This window comes from Mus caroli, chromosome 13 (genome assembly GCF_900094665.2).
Source record: "Mus caroli chromosome 13, CAROLI_EIJ_v1.1, whole genome shotgun sequence".
NCBI classification, from domain to species: Eukaryota; Metazoa; Chordata; class Mammalia; order Rodentia; family Muridae; genus Mus; species Mus caroli.
This window is the reverse complement of record NC_034582.1, coordinates 42,990,008-42,996,007: the sequence shown is the minus strand read 5'-3', so window position 1 is coordinate 42,996,007 and position 6,000 is coordinate 42,990,008.

The window sequence follows — 6,000 nt, the reverse complement described above, 5'->3', positions numbered from 1 at the left end:
AAAAAAAAAAAAAGAAAAGAAAACTGTTCTGTGCACTGTCAGACACTAAGAAATTGCTGCAAAGAAAAGATGGAATGTATTTGAAACTCTGGGACTTTCTGAATTACATATCTATAATATTGGTCACATAAAGGATGAAAAAATATGCATACACATACACATATATATGTATATATATGTATATATATACATCTAGCATATATATATATATATATATATATATATATATATATATATATCCAGCAAGATGGCTCAGCAGATAATGCACTTGCCACCAAGCCTGATAGCCTATGCTCCATCTTGGGACCAACTTGGTAGATGAAGAGAACTTACTACTGTGGTTTGACCTCTAATCTCCACATAAAGGCATGATATATGTATCCCAAATATGTTCACCTATACACACATACACACACTAAAATGTAATAAAATGTACATATGACATTGCAATTGAGGAAAGTCCTTCACATCCTGAATAGTTTTCTATATTGGCTGTGAGAAGGGTGACTCACCCTTCAGTATGGAACAGTTACTTTCTATTGCCCTTTGTTACAGTGTTATGATTTAGTCACTAATTTCTGGGAAGGTATATTCTGTTGTTTTAGGATGAAATAGTCTATAGATATCTGTTAAGTCCATTTGTTTCCTAGCTTCTATTAGTTTCACTATGTCTGCTTAGTTTCTGTTTCCATGATCTGTCTATTGATGAGAGTGAGGTGCTGAAGTCTCCCACTATTATTGTGTGAGCTGCAATGTGTGCTTTGAGCTTTAATAAAATTTCTTTTAGGAATGTAGGTGCCCATGCATTTGGAGCATAGATGTTCACAATTGATCATTCATCTTGCTAGATTTTTCCATAGATGACTATGAAGTCTCCTTCCTTACCTTTTTTGATAACTTTTGGTCAAAAGTCAATTTTATTCTTAGTCACTAATTTCTATTTTTGAACACATTGATGAAAATTATAATTTTAGATTGCCCTCGATTTTTAAAATATTCAACGTAAGCAATTTTCACTTTTGTTTGATTTTTCTCCTAACAAATGAACAGTTCCCATATACTGCTGACTCTCATAAACAAAGTATCCAAGTCTTTTGTCTTCATACTATAAGATTAGAGAGTTGACTCATGCCTTATTTAAAATGAATATTACATTTATGCATATAAACAGCTACTCAGATAGAAAAGATCTGAAATGTACTTTATCTTCTAGGAAATATAGAAAAGCACTGATAAATTCATAAACTTCCCTGGAAAGGTCTTGTACATAGTGTACTTTCAGGCTTGAAAAATGAAATGGGCGTTTGAGAAACTTCAGGGTATCAGTTATGAATGACAAAGAGGGCCAAGGTAGAGTAATTCTTACTGAGCAGTAAATACCATGCGTTAACTTACCCTTCTTTTAAATTTTTCTTATTGTATGTGTGTGTATGTCAGAGGGCTTGCTGGCATGTACATTTGTGCACCACGTGTGTGCCTGATGCACACAGAGACCAGAAGACATTGAAGCCCCTGGGATTGAAGTTATAGGTGGTTATGAGCTCGTGTGTGTGTGTGTGTGTGTGTGCATTAAAAACGCTGGTATAAAATGCATTTTCTTTTAAAAATTATTATTGAAAAGCTACTCTCAGTATTTCTTGTATTAGTGTCATGCACGTAGGATGGTTGTGAATGAAAAGGCCTTCCAGGATGGCTACTTGGAGGTTTTTTGGTTTGCTTGTTTCTTTGTTTGTTTCTGTTGTTTGGGGCTCACTTCTCTGCCTCTTCAAATAATTTGAGTCATCTTTTTTCAATACACCCTGCAAATGACATTTCTGCATCCATCGATGATTGTATGTTTTTTTTCCCTTTATTATTGTTTATTTTGGTATATGTTATATTTTGGTATGGTATATTGATTGATTTGCTTGGGGTGAACCATTCTTGCATTTAGGAACAAATACCAGCCAATCACAGTGCAGAATTCTTTTGCTGTGTTATTTCATCCAGATTGCTACTGTATGTGGCATAACTCTGCATACATGTTCTTTAGGGATTGGGGCTGTCATCCATGTCATTGCACTGTCCTGACTTTAGTATGAGGGTAGGGCTGGGCTCCTGGAACGAGCCTGGGAGCATCTTCTCTTCAGTTTTCTTGGGAAGAGTTTGAAAAGAATAGCTATTAGGTTTTGGTTATGTGAAATCCTGTAATCACAGCCTTTTCTTTTATGAGAGACTTTTATAGATTCTGTCTCATTATTCTATTAATATACTCTATTTTATCATATTATTCTATTAAAATATTCCCTCCATGATTCAACTTTCATGCACCCAGATAGTTCTATCACTCCACAGATTTGGGGTGTTTTCAGTTATAATTTCTGTACATAGACTTTCTGAATTTTATGTTTTCCCTTTCTTGTGAATTTTTCATAATGCTTGTATTGGTTAGTTTTATGGTATGTCATAAATCTTATTGGATTTTTTAAAAATGAAAAAAAAAAACCAAGTTACTTTTTGTTCTTTATTTTTGTTGTTGTTCTTCTTCTGAATGATTTATTTCAAAAATAACTGTCTTCGGTTTCATTTAATCTTCACTCTATTTTTTTTATGTGTACCAATGAAGTTGCAAATTAACTATTTCAGTTCAGCCACTGTAATCTTCAGTCTCGAAGTTTCTGCTATATTCTTTTCCATTGCTCATGTTTATTTGTCTAGCTTCTCCGTTTGTTGATGTATTCTTTTACTTATTTAATTATCTATTTTAATCTTATCAGAGCTCATTGGAAACTCAACAAATCAATTTGAATTCTTTGTCAGGTAAGTCATAGTAGTCATTTCTTGGGAGTTGATGGATAGAGCTTTTTAAAACTAGGACCATGAGTTTTGTTTGTTTATTTGTTTGTTTGGTTTGGTTTTGATTTTTCATAATCCTTGAAGGTTTGTATTGCTGTATCTACCTTCTCGTATCTTTAATGTCTGACTCTATTAGGAAAAGGCCTACATAAACCACCATGTCTGGAGACCTGGGTTTTGCCAGTTCCTTTGAACCTTCTCTTTTACTTTTATTTTATTTATGTGTATGAACATTTTCCCTACATAAATGTCTGTGCAGTACTTACATACTTGGTACCTATAGCATCCTGAAAAGGGGCATGAGAGGCCCCAGAACTGGCATTATAGATGGCTGTGTTATCATGTAAGTGCTGGGAATTGAACTCTGGTCCTGTAGAAGAGCAGCAGTTGCTCTTAACCATGGAGCTATCTCTCCAACTTCCCTCAGACCCTTCCTATGGATGTGGCTCTGCTTTGTTCTCTCTTGGGATAGAGATTTAGAATTTTGTACCTCATCTCAGTGCCTCAAAGCCAGGTCAGATCCTTAGGTTCTTTCTTTTATTTTCCCCAGAACGGTAATATCTACATTCTATGTGTTCTCCCAGTGCAGTAGAGTTCAGTGACTTGCAAATATCTGTGCTGTACAGAGTGATACAATGGGTTTTACCATTGCACACAGTCGTTAAAATTAGTATTTTTTGGGGGGAGGGGTAAAATGTTATCTTTTGAATTGGTCCCCATGCTGATATCTTAAATGGCGCTCTTCATGTGGTGCTTTGTTGTGGCTGATTCTTTAAGCAGGGTTTCCCTCTATATCCCAGGCCACTTTGAAATTCACTATGTAACTAAGCTGTCCTAAAATTCTTGACAATTCTTCTACCTCAGCCTCCTGAGTGCTGGAATTATAAATGTGACCTATGTTACCTAGCTAACAAATGGTGACATCACTGGAAGAAACTGACTTCCTGCCTTCCCATTTTTAACTTTTATTTCTGTCCATCAATTGCATCATTTACCATCATTTCAACAAGGCTGTCTTTGTCGAAGTGGCTCTCCAGTCATCCTTTATCATGCAAATTAATTTGTCATTGTTTATCTGAGTGTCATTTGCTTCTGTCATTTGTGTGTGTGTGTGTGTGTGTGTCTACTCAGACAGCTCTGAAAACAATATAGTGCCCACCTGAGATGCTGTCTGAATCATTGTTTAATAAATGTTTTGAAGGGGCTCTAAAGTTTTCTCCAAAGCCATAAAAAGTTCTAATTACACTATTTTTTAGCAGAAATAAAATCTAATTTCTCAAGTATTAGCATTTGCAATAAAAATGATTTATCCTCCAGCCTTATGTTTTGCCTTACACATGTAGTGTAGCCAATTATATTTTATTACAAGTCTAAAGCAGTTCCATTACGCCCTGGATCAAATCGGCTTTATGGGCTTCCCAGGGAGTCAAGGAGTATTTATTATGTTGGTTCTATATGAAAGCACGGACTTGCTCCAACTAGCACACTTTCCTTTCTAACAAACCTGCGGTTCAAAAGAAATTTCCAGAGATGGAGAGATGACTCAGATGTTAAGAACACTTGTTCCTCTTGCAGAGGACCTGAGTTCTGTTTCCAGCATCCATGCAGTAGTAACAATTCTCTATAGCTGCAGTTTCAGGGAATCCAACTCTTTGTATCCATACTAGGAAGGATATATACTAGATATATACTAGAGATATACTAGGATATAGACAGGAAGGATATATACTAGAGAATACTAGGCATATAGACAGCACTCATAAATAATAATGCAGATAAAACAATCATATGTAAAATAAAGATGAGAGAAGTCATTTCTATATTGATGAAGGCCTGTGAATAAGTTCTGAGCAGTCGCTGAGTCTTTGGGTGAGGAAACTTTCAGATTCTGTTTTCAGAAGCAGAGGAGTTGCAGGTGGCACACAGGCAAATAGAGCATAAGAAAGACACAGCCTGCAGTTTCAGTCTTAACTGGGTGCTTCTTTCTGATGAAGCCACTGGATTTGGGTAAAGGGCCCTCAAGGTATCTGGGCTAGCAGCATGTCAGGCTTCAGAAGATTGTTTTACTATCTAAAGACATCTATAAATAAGACCTCTATGGCTACATGGTTAACTGTTGTTTAAAAACACATAGTCGCAGTGGGGTCAAATATAATCTGAATACATTTCCCCCTCCCTCTACTTCTCCCAGCTCCTTCACGTCTCCTTTCTCTGGATGGATTTACTCCCTTTCTGTCTCTCATGAAAAACAAAAACAAAAACAAGCAACAAAAATACCATTCTTTTGCTGGGCGTGGCGGTGGCGCACACCTTTAATCTCAGTACTCAGAAGGCAGAGGCAGGTGGATTTCTGAGTTTGAGGCCAGCCTGGTCTGCAAAGTGAGTTCCAGGACAGCCAGAGCTATACAGAGAAACCCTGTCTTGAAAAAACAAAAAACAAAAAATACCATTCTTTTAAGTAAAAACATAACAGCAAAAGATAACAAAATATAATATAATAAGATAAAACAAAAACTATTGTACAAGAAATTGAGCAAGACAAGACAACAGAAAATTAGAAAAGCCCCAAGAGAAAGAACAAGAGTCACAGACATACTTGTTCATATGCACAGGAGTTCCATAAAAGAGTAAATGGGAGTCTGATTACATGGTGCAGGCCCATGCAGTCCCTGTGCATCCTGCTTTGGTCTCTGAGTTCATATGAGCCTTGCTCAGTTGTCTCAGAGGGCCTTGTTTCCCTGGTGTCCTCTATCCCTTCTGTCTCCCACATTCTTTCTGCCTGCTTTTCCAAGGAGCTCCCTGAGCTCTGAGAGGCTGGATTTGATGGAGACATCTCATTGCGTGCTGTGTGGTCCAAGGTTTCCCTCTGTTTGTAATGGCAAGGACAACCTAGAGCCTCCAATCCTCATAGCTTTGTCTCCTGTGTCCTGCCTGACATTACAGTAGTGTACCACCATACTTGGGCTTTAATGTGGTGGGGGAGATATTATCCAAAAGCCTTGTGCTTGTTGGGCAAGTACTCCCTCAATTAAACTATATCCCCAGCCCTACATATGGTATTCTTAAATAACTAAATACATTTTATTTTTTAAGTGCAATAAAAAACACTTTTGTCTTTAAAACAACTAAAAAATGAGCTAATTTGTCATAATATTTTAATGTCAC